We start from the raw sequence: 18450 nt of genomic DNA on the forward strand, positions 1-18450 counted from the left end.
TTTCTTACATGATAGTATACATGTTTCAATGCCATTCTCCCAAATCATCCCACCCTCTCCCTCTCCCTCAGAGTCCAAAAGTCCACTCTACACATCTGTGTCTCTTTTGCTGTTTTGCATACAGGGTCGTCATTACCATCTTTCTAAATTCCATATATATGTGTTAGTATACTGTACTGATGTTTTTCTTTCTGACTTACTTCACTCTGTATAATCGGCTCCAGTTTCATCCATCTCATTAGAACTGATTCAAATGTATTCTTTTTAATGGCTGAGTAATACTCCATTGTGTATATGTACCACAGCTTTCTTATCCATTCATCTGCTGATGGACATCTAGGTTGCTTCCATGTCCTGGCTATTATAAACAGTGCTGTGATGAACATTGGGGTACATGTGTCTCTTTCAATTCTGGTTTCCTTGGTGTGTATGCCCAGCAGTGGGATTTCTGGGTCATAAAGCAATTCTATTTGCAATTTTTTAAGGAATCTCCACACTGTTCTCCATAGTGGTTGTACTAGTTTGCATTCCCACCAACAGTGTAAGAGGGTTCCCTTTTCTCCACACCCTCTCCAGCATTTATTGCTTGCAGACTTTTGGATCGCAGACATTCTGACTGGTGTGAAGTGGTATCTCATTGTGGCCTTGATTTGCGTTTCTCTAATAATGAGTGATGTTGAGCATCTTTTCATGTGTTTGTTAGCCATCCGTATGTCTTCTTTGGAGAAATGTCTATTTAGTTCTTTGGCCCATTTTTTTGATTGGGTCGTTTATTTTTCTGGAATTGAGCTGCATAAGTTGCTTGTATATTTTTGAGATTAGTTGTTTGTCAGTTACTTCATTTGCTATTATTTTCTCCCATTCAGAAGGCTGTCTTTTCACCTTGCTTATATTTTCCTTTGTTGTGCAGAAGCTTTTAATTTTTTTTAGATCTCATTTGTTTATTTTTGCTTTTATTTCCAGAAATCTGGGGGGTGGATCATAGAGGATCCTGCTGTGGTTTATGTCGGAGAGTGTTTTGCCTATGTTCTCCTCTAGGAGTTTTATAGTTTCTGGTCTTACGTTTAGATCTTTAATCCATTTTAAGTTTATTTTTATGTGTGGTGTTAGAAAGTGATCTAGTTTCATTCTTTTACAAGTGGTTGACTAGTTTTCCCAGCACCACTTGTTAAAGAGATTGTCTTTACTCCATTGTATATTCTTGCCTCCTTTGTCAAAGATAAGGTGTCCATAGGTGTGTGGACTTATCTCTGGGCTTTCTATTTTGTTCCATTCATCTATATTTCTGTCTTTGTGCCAGTAGCATACTCTCTTGATGACTGTGGCTTTGTAGTAGAGCCTGAAGTCAGGCAGGTTGATTTCTCCAGTTCCATTCTTCTTTCTCAAGATTGCTTTGGCTATTTTAGTTTTTTTGTATTTCCATACAAATTGTGAAATTATTTGTTCTAGCTCTGTGAAAAATACCGCTGGTAGCTTGATAGGGAGTGCATTGAATCTGTAGATTGCTTTGGGGTAGTATACTCATTTTCACTGTATTCATTCTTTTGATCCACGAACATGGTATATTTCTCCATCTATTAGTGTCCTCTTTGATTTCTTTCATCAGTGTTTTATAGTTTTCTATATAGAGGTCTTTAGTTTCTTTACGTAGATATATTTCTAAGTATTTTATTCTTTTCGTTGCAATGGTGAATGGAATTGTTTCCTTAATTTCTTTTTCTGCTTTCTCATTATTAGTGTATTGGAATGCAAGGGATTTCTATGTGTTGATTTTATATCCTGCAACTTTACTATATTCACTGATTAGCTCTGGTAATTTTCTGGTGGAGTCTTCAGGGTCTTCTATGTAGAGGATCATGTCATCTGCAAACAGTGAGAGTTTTACTTCTTCTTTTCCAAATTGGATTCCTTTTATTTCTTTTTCTGCTCTGATTGCTGTGGCCAAACTTCCAGAACTATGTTGAATAGTAGCGGTGAAAGTGGGCACCTTTTTCTTGTTCCTTACTTTAGGGGAAATGCTTTCAGTTTTTCACCATTGAGGATAATGTATCCTGTGGGTCTGTCATATAGAGCTTTTATTAGGTTGAGGCATATTCCTTCTATTCCTGCTTTCTGGAGAGTTTTTTTTTTTTTTATCATAAATGGATGTTGAATTTTGTCAAAGGCTTTCTCTGAATCTATTGAGATAATCATATGGCTTTTATTTTTCAATTTGTTAATGTGGTGAATTACATTGATTGATTTGCAGATATTGAAGAATCCTTGCATCCCAGGGATAAAGCCCACTTGGTCATGGTGTATGATCGTTTTAATGTGTTGTTGGATTCTGATTACTAGAATTTTCTTGAGGATTTTTACATCTATGTTCATCAGTGATATTGGCCTGTAGTTTTCTTTTTTTGTATCATCTGTATCAGGTTTTGGTATTAGGGTGATGGTGGCCTCATAGAATGAGTTTGGACGTTTACCTTCCTCTGTAATTTTCTGGAAGAGTTTGAGTAGGATAGGTGTTAGCTCTTCTCAAAATTTTTCGTAGAATTCGGTGTGCAAACTCTTTTTAAAAACTCATTTCCTTTTCTTTTCATGTTAGGAATTGCAAACACTTAACTTGTCCAAAATGCCACATCCCCTATCAGGAGGCAATCTTCCTTTCAGAGGTGTGGACACTGCTTTTATTCAAAAAGTCTCTATTTCAGTTCAGTTCAGTTCAGTCGCTCAGTTGTGTCCGATTCTTTGTGACCCCATGAATTACAGCACGCCAGGTCTCCCTGTCCATCACCAACTCCCAGAGTTCGCCCAAACTCACGTGCATCGAGTCAGTGATGTCATCCAGCCATCTCATCCTCTGTCATCCCTTTCTCCTCCTGCCCCCAATCCCTCCCAGCATCAGAGTCTTTTCCAATGAGTCAATGCTTCGCATGAAGTGGCCTAGGTATTGGAGTTTCAGCTTTAGCATCAGTCCTTCCAAAGAACATCCAGGGCTGATCGCCTTTAAAATGGACTGGTTGGATCTCCTTGCAGTCCAAGGGACTCTCAAGAGTCTTCTCCAACACCACAGTTCAAAAGCACCAGTTCTTCAGTGCTCAGCTTTCTTCACAGTCCAACTTTCACATCCATACATGACCACAGGAAAAACCATAGCCTTGACTAGATGGACCTTCATTGGCAAAGTAATGTCTCTGCTTTTGAATATACTATCTAGGTTGGTCATAACTTTCCTTCCAAGGAGTAAGCATGTTTTAATTTCATGGCTGCAGTCACCATCTGCAGTGATTTTGGAGCCCCAAAAAATAAAGTCTGACACTGTTTCCACAGTTTCCCCATCTATTTCCTATGAAGTGATGGGACCAAATGCCATGATCTTCATTTTCTGAATGTTGAGCTTTAACCCAACTTTTTCACTCTCCTCTTTCACTTTCATCAAGAGGCTTTTTAGCTCCTCTTCACTTTCTGCCATAAGGCTGCTGTCATCTGCATATCTGAGGTTATTGGTATTTCTCCTGGCAATCTTGATTCCAGCTTGTGCTTCTTCCAGCCCAGCTTTTCTCATGATGTACTCTGCATAGGAGTTAAATAAGCAGGGTGACAAAATACAGCCTTGACGTACTCCTTTTCCTATTTGGAACCAGTCTGTTGTTCCATGTCCCGTTCTAACTGTTGCTTCCTGACCTGCATACAGGTTTCTCAAGAGGAAGGTCAGGTGGTCTGGCATTCCCATTTCTCTCAGAATTTTCCACAGTTTATTGTGATCTACACAGTCAAAGGCTTTGGCATAGTCAATAAAGCAGAAATAGATGTTTTTCTGGAACTCTCTTGTATTTTCCATGATCCAGAGGATGTTGGCAATTTGATCTCTGGTTCCTCTGCCTTTTCTAAAACCAGCTTGAACATCTGGAAGTTCACAGTTCATGTATTGCTGAAGCCTGTCTTGGAGAATTTTGAGCATTACTTTACTAGCGTGTGAGATGACTGCAATTGTGAGGTAGTTTGAGTATGGCTCTGTTTACTTGTGTTTAAATAAATAAAATCATCCTATATACTTTAACTCTTTGTTTTTTTTTTAACCTTAATAGCATCATGCCTAACTTCATAAATGATTGCAATTTTCATACACACATCACATCCATATATAATTTTACATAAACAGTTTCCAACATTCTCTTTTGCTCCTTAAGGCCTTTTTCCCTTGTCTCCTTTCTCTGCCCTCCCACCTGCACCATTAGAAATTCATGTGTATCTTTCTGTGACTCTTTCTGTCTTCTTATAGCCATGCACTCATGTGTGTCTACACATAAATATATGCACCCATAGACAATTACAGAGGGTCTGCCTTTATATGTTTTACAAATAATCCTATTATACCACTTCTCATTTTACTTTACACCCTCAGTCTTATTTGATGGAAATCTCTTTAGGTCAAATGGCAGAGAGCCAATTCATTCTTTTTCATTATTGCATAATATTTCAGGCTGAAGTTCCACTATAACTTAATCATTTCTCTGCTAATGAGCATTGTTTACTCTGTTAGTCAGGTTCTGATCAGGAGAGAGAAACCAGGATTTTTGTTTTATCATATAGAATTTATTATAAAGACCTGTAAAAGATCACTGAAAGTGGAAGTGAAGTCATGTCCAACTCTTAGCAACCCCATGGACTGTAGCCTACCAGGCTCCTCAGTCCATGGGATTTTCCAGGTCAGAATATTGGAGTGGGTTGCCATGTCCTTCTCTAGGGGATCTTCCCAACACAGGGATCTAACCCAGGTCTCCTGCATTGCAGGGAGATGCTTTACCTCTGAGCCACCAACAGTAAAGGGAAAAAAAAAAAAAATAGGACAGTAAGATATTACAAACTGGAATTGCCAGAAGCCATCATCTGCCTCCAGGTCTGTGTGAACAAAGAAAGGATAATGGAATTATTAAAAGCTTGGAGGAGGCACCAGTGGAACCAAAACTCAGACTTCTGAGGAGGGAGCCAGCTGGGCTGGTGCTGGAGTCTAAAACTTGAATCTGCTTCCACAAATGTGCTGCCTGAGGAAGAAGTGATCCTAGGCTGATGCTCACACACAAGAAGCAGTTAAAGAGCCGACAGGAAGCAGTCCCACATTCTTTACCCAGGCTTCCAGTTTCCCTGTGGAGACCTTCACAGCCTGTATTCAGAGGGAGATGTGTGACTTTCCATCATCCCAGATCCAGAGTAGAATTAGGAGAGTGGGCTTAAAGGTGCCAGACATTAACTTACCAACTGACAGATCTCTGTTGCAAGACAGTTTTTTTGTCAATTAAAAACAGAGCTGTATTGAGTTCTTATTTACATACCTTTATGTACCAATGCTTTTATGTCTCTGGGATAGATTCCAAGGGGTGAGATTGCTGCATAAAATGATATTTTAAATTTAACAGATGTTCAAAAATGTTTTTTTGTTGTTGTTGTTGTTGTTCAAATAATACTGCAGAAATTAACAGACCTGCTAGTAATTTTTAAGAGAATTCCTTCTTCTTAACCACCAGCAGTAGAGGCTATTGCTCTTTTCCATTTTCCAAGCATAATGGATATAAAGCATTGTCTTTTTACCTCAATTTTCATTCTCCTGACTGCTTGTGATTTTAAGTATGTTGTCATATGCATATTAACAATCTGTAGTTACTTTTTATTCATTTCAATTCTTGTCTTTTGCTTAATTTTTGTTGTTGCTGTTGTTGTTGGGATTCTTTCTGTCACAATTTTGTGTGTATGTGTAAATAGACAAAGCTTTAGATTCCTCGGTGATTCATATCATTAAAAAAATCTGCCTGCAATGCAGGAGATTGAGGTTCAATCCCTTGAGAAGGAAACAGCTACCCACTCCAGTATTCTTGCCTGGAGAATTACATGGACAGAGGAGCCTGGTAGGCTACAGTCCATAGGGTCGCAAAGAGTCGGACATGACTTAGCAACTATCATTTTGACAATTATAGAAACTGAACTTTATCAGTCTTCTGTACTGTACTTTTTTCTAACTCTATTGTTTGTTTATTCACTTCTATTTTTGCATTTTTCCAATATAATATAACCAAGTACAACTTACCACTTCTGATTCCTGTATTATATAGATCTCTCTCACCCCAAAATTGCATTTATAATATAGGCTTATTTCAAGGACTTTTTATTATTTTTTACATTTTAGACTTTGTTTTATATACTCTGGCTATAAATGTCACTTGATATGGATTTACTTTTTATTGTCCAGAAGCATTTATTATATTACCTATCATTTCAATATTAATTTAACTACTAGTTTTATTAGATGTGAAATTCCTATACTTATTTGGTTTTCTATTCTAGATTTTACTGACTTTTGACAAGAATTTCCTTGGCAACTCAGTTGGTAATGAATCCGCCTGCCATGCAGGAGTCCCTTGTTCAATTTCTGGGTTGGGAAGATCACCTGGAGAAGCGAAATGCTACCCACTTCAGTATTCTTGGGTTTTCCTGATGACTCAGATGGTAAAGAATCCACCTGTAGTGTGGTAGACCTGGGTTCAATCCATGAGTGGGGAAGATCCCCTGGAGGAGAGCATGGCAACCCACTCCAGTATTCTTGCCTGGAGAATCCCCATGGACAGAGGGGCCTGGCAGACTACAGTCCATGGGGTCACAAAGAGTCAGACATAATTTATTATATCAACTATCATTTCAATATTAATTTTACTACTAGCATTGTCACATGTGAAATTCTTTTACCTATTTCTGGATCTTCTATCCTGGGTTTCAGACTTTTGATAATTCTTATGCCAATACCATACTCACTTAATGACAGTGACTTTATATGGGTAGTGCCTAGCATAAGGAGATGTCCTTTTTTTCCAAGATGTTTTTTGGTCTATTCTCAGACATTTCTTTTTTAAAAAATGTTTTCACATTTATTAATCAATTTATTGAATAACAATAAACTCTTGATCAGGAAATATAATGCATCTATCATCCTAGATTGGCAGTGTACAACCTCCAAGCTATTTGAAAAGAGTCTATGTCATACTAACCTGGTAAGAGTAAATTATAAATAAATATGAAATATCTCATCTAGAAAATTAGCCATATACTCCAAATTACTATTATATAGTTTGAGCAGCATCTATTTCACTGAAGAATAAATTTCCTCTTGCATAAATAATAGTTTATTTCAAAATATGGCACACCTGGAAGTCACTGTACTGGAGTTTCATATATGAAACAAAACTGAAAAACAACTTTTGATGAAGAATGCCTGTAAGACAAAATTATTTTGATACTGATTGTGCATCTAAGAATACTAATTTACCTAACAAAAATATGTTTCATCAGACATTTCTTTTTATATATATGCTCTTTAAAATCATTTTATCTATTTTCTTTCTACTTCAAAAAACAAAATTAAATTTCATTTGAAATTTTATTGAACTGACACTCTATTTACATGTCAATTTATAGAGGATCTATATTTTATGAAATATTCTTGCCATTAAAAAATGTTTTAAGATCATGATTTATACTCCTCAATAAGATATTATATTTTATATTTTAATAAGATTTTAAGAGGATCTTTTCATATCTATTCTTAAGTGTTTTATAGGTTTGGGTTTTATTTTTATACTTCTGGGTATTTATAACTAGAAGAGAGAAAGCTATTGATTTTGCAGTATTTCCATTAGGAGAGACTAAACTATTATATAAAGAAACCCAAAAATGTGGTGACCCCAAAGAAATACAAATTTATTTATCTCTTGTGACCGTTTAGAATGTATATTACAAATTAGCAGATGGCTTTTCACTAATGGTCATTAAGGGACTCAGGGAAATTCAGCTCTACCACCTTTAATATGTGCTTCTTGGCTTGTTCCAATAGACACCATCCTTACATAGAGCAGCAGAAGAGAACATGGGGTAAAGTTTAGATTTATGGAACAAGCAGAAAGCTGACAAATGTTAGCTCTGCCCACATCTCACTGGAGGGAATTTGGCCATAGGCAACCTGTAATTGAAAGGAACCCTGAGAGATGTAACATGACAGGGATAATGCATACCTAGTCACCATTTTCTTAGTTCAGAAGAAGGAATAGTGGGTTTTAGGAAATTTGTACACTCTGCCATGGTACACATATTCTCTGTCTAGCCATTGTACTAAAGTCTCATTAACTGCAGCTTCTTTTTATAACTAGAGGCAGCTGGAATTTATATAATATTTATCAATAAGAGAAAAAGAGCTTATTTATAGCTTCTTTTTCAATTATATTTCAAATATTTTATCTTTTGTTATTATGTTTGTTGGAAACTCTAAGTTAAGCTGAATAATAATAGCAAGAGCAAGCATCTCATGCTTCCCTGGAGGCTCAGTGGTAGAGAGTCTTCCTGCCAATGCAGGAGACATGGGTTCCATCCCTGATCCAGGAAGACCTCACTTACCATAGAGCAACCAAGGCGATGTAGCATAACTATTGAGCTTGTGCCTGAGAGCCCAGATGCCACAGCTGTAGAGCCACTGCAGTGAAAAGCCTGCACACCACAACTAGAGAGCAGGCCCTGCTCAACAAAGCAGAGAGAAGCCCACGTGCAGCAAGGAAGGCCCAGAGCAGCCAGAGTAAATAAAATCATATAAAAAGAGCAAGTATCCCTAAAAGAACATCTTTAATTAATGAATTTTAGTATTTTGCCATTTAAGATAATATTTGATAATGATTTTTAAGATATTATCTTTATCACTGTAAAGATTTCCTTCAATTTTTACTTTACTTAAAGCTTACATTGCAGTAAGAGTGCCAAAGTGTGTTAAACACCTTAACTATAGGATCATAATGTTTTTCTTTTTCAAAGAATTGTTGATCAATTTCCTGATAAGGAAATATCCTGAATAAATCTTATTTTATTCCTTGAGCATTTTTTGGTACACTGCTGGTGTATCAAACATACATGCTACTATTAGATACATTATTAGACACATGTTAATATGTTAAAGGAATTTTTTTCATTTTTAGTCCCAACTAATACATAGTATAGGCTTCCTAGGTGGCACAGTGGTAAAGAATCCACTTGCCAATGCAGGAGATGCAAGAGTGAAGATTCGATCCTTGGGACGGGAATATCCCCTGGAAAAGGAAGTGGCAACACACTCTAGTATTCTTGTCTTGAAAATCCCATGGACAGAGGAGCCTGGTGGGAGAGTCCATGGGATCACAAAGAGTCTGAACAGAAGTCCATAGTATAACTTTCTTTTATTTTTATTTTTTTATTTTTGATACTGTCTTAATACATTCAAAGTTTCATGTATACAGAGTTCATAATACGGATTAGGGAATTTTATGTTCTTATGGTCAAGAATAGTGTAAATAAAACTGCGATTATGTTTTCTTGAAAAGTAAGTGTATGGAAAGAGCAAATTAGCTGAGATGGTATGGTCAGACTCTCTCACTCCGCAGCCTCTTGCTCTTGCCCCACATTTTCTAAACAATGATTATGTAACAGCTGAGATCATTTGTAGCCTGCACATGCATGTCATACAGTACTCAGTCACGGGCTGTGTGCAGCACGCATATATGTGAGCTGCACCTAGAAAGTGGGGGCATTTTACCACTGTGGCCCAGCTGTGTCTGCTGCGTCAGCCAGAGGAGAGTACTATTACGGCTGCTGGCCCAGACAGGGGAGAGGCTGTGCTGTACTGTGTCATGTTATGGCTGCTGCTAAGGCTTCTGGGCCAACCAGGAGTGTCTCTGATTATATCCTTTCTTATTTCTTACATATTTCTGCTCTCCTAAATAAGTTTTTAAAAGTTTCATAGGGAATTCATCTACTTTGTAATTATTTTCAAAAACTTCCTATAAAAATACTTCTTTATTCTTGTTTATGTCCATATAACGAGTTTTAGCTTTTATATTTTATTGTTTTTACTGAATGTAAAAAAAAAAAATTTGTTTTGCTACTGTGTTCTTCAATAATGAAAGCCTTTAAAGTCATAAAATTTTATCTGGATATAGCTTTTGTTGTGTTACATAAGTCTTAGTATAACATTTTCCATAATTTCTGACTATAATTTTCCAAAAGTTTTCATTTATTTGAACCAAGCATTATCTGAAAATGTGTTAGTTTTCAGGTGATCAAGATTTATTAGTAACATTTCAAATTTTTATTTTTAATTTTACTGGCTCAATATCAAGAGAGGTACCCTATAAAATCTCTACTTGGAGATTTTTGTTGAGGAACTACTTGAAGCCAGATAAATTTTAAATATTTCATAGGCATTCTGCCTTATGACCCAGCAATCCCACTGCTGGGCATACACACCAAGGAAACCAGGACTGAAAGAGACACGTGCACCCCAATGTTCATTGCAGCACTATTTATAATAGCCAGGACATGGAAGCAACCTAGATGTCCATCAGTAGATGAATGGATAAGAAAACTGTGGTACATATACACAATGGAGTATTACTCAAGCATTAAAAATAATACATTTAAATCAGTTCTAATGAGGTGGATGAGACTTGAGCCTATTATACAGAGTGAAGTAAGCCAGAAAAACACCAATACAGTGTACTAATGCATATATATGGAATTTAGAAAGACGGTAATGATAACCCTGTATGCGAGACAGCAAAAGAGACACAGATGTATAGAAGTCTTTTGGACTCTGTGGGAGAGGGAGAGGGTGGGATGATTTAGGGAGAGTGGCATTGAAACATGTATAATATCATATAAGAAACAGCCAGTCCAGGTTCGATGCAAGATACAAGATGCTTGGGGCTGGTGCACTGAGACGACCCAGAAGGATGGTACGGGGAGGGAGGAGGGAGGGGGGTTCAGGATGGGTAACACGTGTACACCCGTGGTGGATTCATGTTGAAATATGGCAAAATCAATACAATATTATAAAGTAAAAATAATAATAATAATTAAATAAATGATAAATGATTAAAAAAAATAAAGGCAAGAAAAAAAGTATTTTTTATCAAAAGCACATGTGGTTTTTAATAAATCTATTAATTTTTATTATATTATTCAATGTCTTTGTGTTTTTTTTTTTATTACAAGCTGCATTGCTTTAAAAGACTTTTCTTCTACTTTAAGCTTTAATTCTTTAACTGTTTAGCAGAAATAGTTTCATGATCAACTTAAAATTTTTCAGATGATCCTCAAAATTGCCTCATTTTTTCTTTCAAATATTCTTGTCTTTTATCCTGGGTGAGGAGGACAAAGGAAGAAAACTGTAGAATACCATCATATCTGTTGTCTGATTAGTGGTCTGAAATTATCTTATTTTGATTTTTGCACTTAGAAATAGATTTTTTTTTTCCTTCAAAAACAAACAAAAATTCTCCCTCAAGCTTCTTTACTTCCCTCTCCTGATTACTGGTATGATATAGAGGGTAGTCTTCTGTAGATAAATACAAGTCCACTGTATCATACATTATTTAACACAGAGCATTCCACTTTAAAGGAACTATGTCACTTTCCTTAGATTATAATGTTAAATGAGTAAAAACAATTTAGTAACAATTTCCTTATTTGGTAAGCATTTATTTTTGCTGGTGATAAAAAATCAAAACTTGCTTAGTAAGGTCAAATTTTAAAATAATTCTTATGTTAATAATAATAATCACAAAATTTAGCAACATGCGATACATTAAAAAGTATAAACTTTTGAAAAGATTTTAAACTAGTTATGAAATTAGAAGTCTCTCTCCCTGAATGCCATGAATAAGCTGCTAAGATTGATCTACTAAAATATCTTATCAACATTATTGCTTCACAATCCCATAATTTTTGTGTAGATTTGTCTGAAACTCTTGTTGGTTTCAACTTTTAGTGACCTACAAGATCATTATAATTTGGGTACCAGTAAGTTACATTATATACTGTGATAGCTTCTATTTAATCTAAGGTGAATCAGTGAACTAAAATGGACTGGAATGGGTGAATTTAACTCAGATGACCATTATATCTACTACTGTGGGCAGGAATCACTTAGAAGAAATGGAGTAGCCATCATGGTCAACAAAAGAGTCTGAAATGCAGTACTTGGATGCAATCTCAAAAACAACAGAATGATCTCTGTTTGTTTCTAAGGTAAACCATTCAATATCACAGTAGTCCAAGTCTATGCCCCAACCAGTAACACTGAAGAAGCTGAAGTTGAACGGTTCTATGAAGACCTACAAGACCTTTTAGAACTAACTCCCAAAAAATATGTCCTTTTCTTTATAGGGGACTAGAATCCAAAAGTAGGAAGTCAAGAAACACCTGGAGTAACAGCCAAATTTGGCCTTGGTATATGGAATGAAGCAGGGCAAAGGCTAATAGAGTTTTGCCAAGAAAATGCACTGGTCATAGCAAACACCCTCTTCCAACAACACAAGAGAAGACTCTACACGTAGACATCACCAGATGGTCAACCCCAAAATCAGACTGATTATATTCTTTGCAGTCAAAGATGGAGAAGCTCTATACAGTTAACAAAAACAAGACCAGGAGCAGACTATGGCTCAGATCATGAACTCCTTATTGCCAAATTCAGATTTAAATTGAAAAAAGTAGGGAAAAACACTAGACCATTCAGGTGTGACCTAAATCAAATCCCTTATGATTATACAGTGGAAGTGAGAGATAGATTTAAGGGACTAGATCTGATAAATAGAGTGCCTGATGAACTATGAACTGAGATTCTTGTACAGGAGACAGGGATCAAGAAAATCCACATGAACAAGAAATGCAAAAAAAAGCAAACTGGCTGTCTCGGGAGGCCTTACAAATAGCTGTGAAAAGAAGAGAAGCAAAAAGCAAAGCAGAAAAGGAAAGATATAAGCATCTGAATGCAGTTCCAAAGAATAGCAAGAAGAGATATGAAAGCCTTCCTCAGCGATCAGTGCAAAGAAATAGAGGAAAAGAACAGAATCGGAAAAACTAGAGATCTCTTCAAGAAAATTAGAGATACCAAGGGAAAATTTCATGCAAAGATAGGCTCAATAAAGGACAGAAATGATATGGACCTAACAGAAGCAGAAGATATTAGGAAGAGGCAGCAAGAATACACAGAAGAACTGTACAAAAAAGATTGAAAGAATGCTCAAATTACCACACAATTCCATTCATCTCACATGCTAGTAAAGTAATGCTCAAAATTCTCCAAGTCAGGCTTCAGCAATACATGAACCATGAACTTCCAGATGTTCAAACTGGTTTTAGAAAAGGCAGAGGAACCAGAGATCAAATTGCGAATATCTTCTGGATCATCGAAAGAGCAAGAGAGTTCCAGAAAAACATCTATTTCTGCTTTATTGATTATGCCAAAACCTTTGACTGTGTGGATCACAATAAACTGTGGAAAATTCTGAAAGAGATAGGAATATCAGACCACCTGACCTGCCTCTTGAGAAATCTGTATGCAGGTCAGGAAAAAACAGTTAGAACTGGACATGGAACAACAGACTGGTTCCTAATAGGAAAAGGAGTACATCAAGGCTGTATCACCCTGCTTAATTAACTTATATGCAGAGTACATCATGAGAAGTGCTGGACTGGAAGAAACACAAGCTGGAATCAAGATTGCTGGGAGAAATATCAATAACCTCAGATATGCAGATGACAGCAGCCTTATGGCAGAAAGTGAAGAGGAACTCAAAAGCCTCTTGATGAAAGTGAAAGAGGAGAGTGAAAAATTTGGCTTAAAGCTCAACATTCAGGAAACGAAGATCATGGCATCTTGGTCCCATCACTTCATGGGAAATAGATAGGAAAACAGTGGAAACAGTGTCAGACTTTATTTTTTTGGCTCCAAAATCACTGCAGATGGTGACTGCAGCCATGAAATTAAAAGACGCTTACTCCTTGGAAGACAAGTTATGATCAACCTAGATAGCATATTCAAAAGCAGAGACATAACTTTGCCGACTAAGGTCCGTCTAGTCAAGGCTATGGTTTTTCCAGTGGTCATGTATGGATGTGAGAGTTGGACTGTGAAGAAGGCTGAGCCCCAGAGAACTGATGCTTTTGAACTGTGGTGTTGGAGAAGACTCTTGAGAGTCCCTTGGACTGCAAGGAGATCCAACTAGTCCATTCTGAAGGAGATCAGCCCTGGGATTTCTTTGGAAGGAATGATGCTAAAGCTGAAACTGCAGTACTTTGGCCACGTCATGTGAAGTATTGACTCTTTGGAAAAGACTCTGATGCTGGGAGGGATTGGGGGCAGGAGGAGAAGGGGATGACAGAGGATGAGATGGCTGGATGGCATCACTGACTCGATGGGCTTGAGTCTGAGTGAACTCCGGGGTTTGGTGATGCACAGGGAGGCCTGGTGTATTGCAATACATGTGGTTGCAAACAGTCGCACATGACTGAGCGATTGAACTGAACTGAAAAAATTTAAACTGGTCATAATGAGTTATGACAACCATACTTCACTAATCTAGAAAAAAAGAACACATCACAGCAATAGTAATGGGACGAACCACCCAATTAATCAGTAGCAAGTTGGACAGATGGCTTTGGAACTTTTCCATGAGGGAAAGAAAGTGCTTCTTCTGGTGCTTTGCTTTGAAAGCAAAGCAGACTGGGATCTTTAATTCTCTTCAGTAGAGAGCAATTTGATTCTCCATTCTTAAGTTTTATATGCCAGAATCTGATCCACAATGGAGGTGGAATTTCAGGACAGAGAAACTAGAGTGCTTATATTAAAATTACAGATCTAGTAACTTGTGATGATTGTCATGATTTTTGATGGAGCTCTTTGGGTGTTTCCTCTACCTGTGAGTAATAATGGAAATATTATAATCTTGTAATCTATAAATTTTTTCATCTATAACTCATTCGATCCAGCCCCCAATATATTATCTACCCATTTCACAGGGAGGAATTTAGAGGCCTGGGATCTTGAATACACTCCTGCTAGAACTAGTGCAGAGGTACAAGTCTAGTTCACATCAAAACCCCAAATTTTACATCACCGCAAGTGAGCAACAGGGTAACTTCTCTGTTCCCAAGCGTTAACTGGAATAAAAATAATAGAGATCTTAGCCATGGCAAAATGCTAGCCCTTGTCTAAGCTTCTTTATTTCCTTCAGTGCCTAACCTTGTATTAAAAGAGAATAGAACTAATGGATTTCAAGGTAAAAGACCTTTTGAAATACTAAATAACCAATCAGGTGTTCCTCATGCAGCTAGATCAGGAGCTGCTGTGGAAATTGTCTGCTTATTACAGCCCCATGATGAACTCATTCACAATTGTGGAAGGAACTGACCCTCGTTTTTATCTCAAAACACTGCAGAGTGCCACTTGGTTGGAAAAAGTAGGTAGTTCAGTTCAGTTCAGTTCAGTCATTCAATCGTGTCCGACTCTTTGCGACCCCATGAATCGCAGCACGCCAGGCCTCCCTGTTCATCACCAACTCACGGAGTTCACTCAGACTCACATCCATCGAGTCAGTGATGCCATCCAGCCATCTCATCCTCTGTCGTCCCCTTCTACTCCTGCCCCCAATGCCTCCCAGCATCAGAGTCTTTTCCAATGAGTCAACTCTTCGCATGAGGTGGCCAAAGTACTGGAGCTTCATCTTTAGCATCATTCCTTCCAAAGAAATCCTAGGGCTGATCTCCTTCAGAATGGACTGGTTGGATCTCCTTGCAGTCCAAGGGACTCTCAAGAGTCTTCTCCAACATCACTGTTCAAACACATCAACTCTTCGGTGCTCAGCCTTCTTCACAGTCCAACTCTCACATCCATACATGACCACTGGAAAAACCATAGCCTTGACTAGACGGACCTTAGTCGGCAAAGTAATGTCTCTGCTTTTGAATATACTATCTAGGTTGGTCATAACTTTTCTTCCAAGGAGTAAGCGTCTTTTAATTTCACGGCTGCAGTCACCATCTGCAGTGATTTTGAAGCCCCAAAAAATAAAGTCTGACACTGTTTCTACTGTTTTCCTATCTATTTCCCATGAAGTGATGGGACCAGATGCCATGATCTTCATTTTCTGAATGTTGAGCTTTAAGCCAACTTTTTCACTCTCCTCTTTCACTTTCATCAAGAGGCTTTTGAGTTCCTCTTCACTTTCTGCCATAAGGCTGCTGTCATCTGCATATCTGAGGTTATTGATATTTCTCCTGGTAATCTTGATTCCAGTTTGTGTTTCTTCCAGTCCAGTATTTCTCATGATGTACTCTGCATATAAGTTAATTAAGCAGGATGACAATATACAGCCTTGATGTACTCCTTTTCCTATTTGGAACCAGTCTGTTGTTCCATGTTCAGTTCTAACTGTTGCTTCATGACCTGCATACAGGTTTCTCAAGAGGCAGGTCAGGTGGTCTGGTAGTCTCATCTCTTTCAGAATTTTCCACAGTTTATTGTGATCCACACAGTCAAAAGCTTTGGCATAGTCAATAAAGCAGAAATAGATGTTTTTCTGGAACTCTCTTGCTTTTTCCATGATCCAGAGGATGTTGGCAATTTGATCTCTGGTTCCTCTGCCTTTTCTAAATCCAGCTTGAACATCAGGGAGTTCACAGTTCACGTATTGCTGAAGCCTGGCTTGAAGCATTTTGAGCATTACTTTACTAGCATGTGAGATGAGTGCAACTGTGTGATAGTTTGAACATTCTTTTGCATTGACTTTCTTTGGAATTGGAATGAAAACTGACCTTTTCAAGTCCTGTGGCCACTGCTGAGTTTTCCAAACTTGCTGGCATATTGAGTGCAGCACTTTCACAGCATCATCTTTCAGGATTTGAAATAGCTCAACTGGAATTCCATCACCTCCACTAGCTTTGTTCATAGTGATGCTTTCTAAGGCCCAGTCGACTTCACATTCCAAGATGTCTGGCTCTAGATTAGTGATCACATCATCATGATTATCTGGCTCGTGAAGATCTTTTTTTGTACAGTTCCGTGTATTCTTGCCACCTCTTCTTAATATCTTCTGCTTCTGTTAGGTCCAGACCATTTCTGTCCTTTATCAAGCCCATCTTTGCATGAAATTTTCCCTTGGTATCTCTAATTTTCTTGACGAGATCTCTAGTCTTTCCCATTTTGTTGTTTTCCTCTATTTCTTTGCATTGATCGCTGAAGAAGGCTTTCTTATCTCTTCTTGCTATTCTTTGGAACTCTGCATTCAGATGCTTATAGCTTTCCTTTTCTCCTTTGCTTTTCGCCTCTCTTCTTTCCACAGCTATTTGTAAGGCCTCCCGAGACAGCCATTTTGCTTTTTTGCATTTCTTTTCCATGGGGATGGTCTTGATCCCTGTCTCCTGTACAATGTCACGAACCTCATTCCATAGTTTATCAGGCACTCTATCAGATCTAGACCCTTAAATCTATTTCTCACTTCCACTGTATAATGATAAGGGATTTGATTTTGGTTATACCTGAATGGTCTAGTGGTTTTCCCTACTTTCTTCAATTTAAGTGTGAATTTTGCAATAAGGAGTTCATGATCTGAGCCATAGTCAGCTCCCGGTCTTGTTTTTGTTGACTGTATAGAGCTTCTCCATCTTTGGCTGCAAAGAATATAATCAATTTGATTTCGGTGTTGACCATCTGGTGATGTCCATGTGTAGAGTCTTCTCTTGTGTTGTTGGAAGAGGGAGTTTGCTATGACCAGTGCATTTTCTTGGCAAAACTCTATTAGTCTTTGCCCTGCTTCATTCCATATTCCAAGGCCAAATATGCCTGTTACTTTAACCTGATGTCAAATCCAATTTGTATAGTACTTCTTAGTTCTTGCTGAAGCGCCTTTCGATTCTAGTTCTTTGGTTAGGTTCTCAAATATCACATAAATATAGAAAACACAGTAAAAGAATGAGGACAATCAAACTCCCCTCAAGTCTGTTATATCATTGACCTCTCTTCTATCAAGTAGCATGTCAAAATTATGAATTTCACTGAGAAGAAAAGATGGATTCGTTTTGTTTTCTGGTCTGTAGAAGAGGAGTTGAAGTGTCAGTGGAAAAGTACCTCTCTCCATCACCAGAAGAAGCTAATCAAGGAAAAATGTCTTCGGGGACACACACATTAATCTCCAGCTGAATCACAGGACTGTTACAAGGTGTAACTAATCGTATAGTTGTGACTCATCTCAGTCTGTAATAACATGCTTCACAGTGACATTCATGGTTTTATGAGATGAAAGTTGCATGTAAAGAAAAAAGCACTGTTCAGCTGTAATGCCTGCAAGCCTGCGCCAGACTCAGTGACAGTTTGCAGTGAATGCAGCCACTGTGTTTCCAAATTAACACATTGCCATATCTCCTCATCACAGTTTTTCTGAAAACTGTCTCCAGCAGTCATTGCTGGGCAATTTCAGACCCGCAGGTTGTTATAAAAACTTAGTTTTCAAAAATGACTTCTGTCAAGATGCACTGTAGTTGTTGAAAAGTTGTTGTTGAATCACGACGCCAGGATTCTTGGCCCCCAGAGGAGAAGAATTCAATCCAGGGCCAGAGACAAGG

The sequence above is a fragment of the Oryx dammah genome, unplaced genomic scaffold (assembly GCF_014754425.2).
Source record: "Oryx dammah isolate SB20612 unplaced genomic scaffold, SCBI_Odam_1.1 HiC_scaffold_3, whole genome shotgun sequence".
NCBI lineage: Eukaryota > Metazoa > Chordata > Mammalia > Artiodactyla > Bovidae > Oryx > Oryx dammah.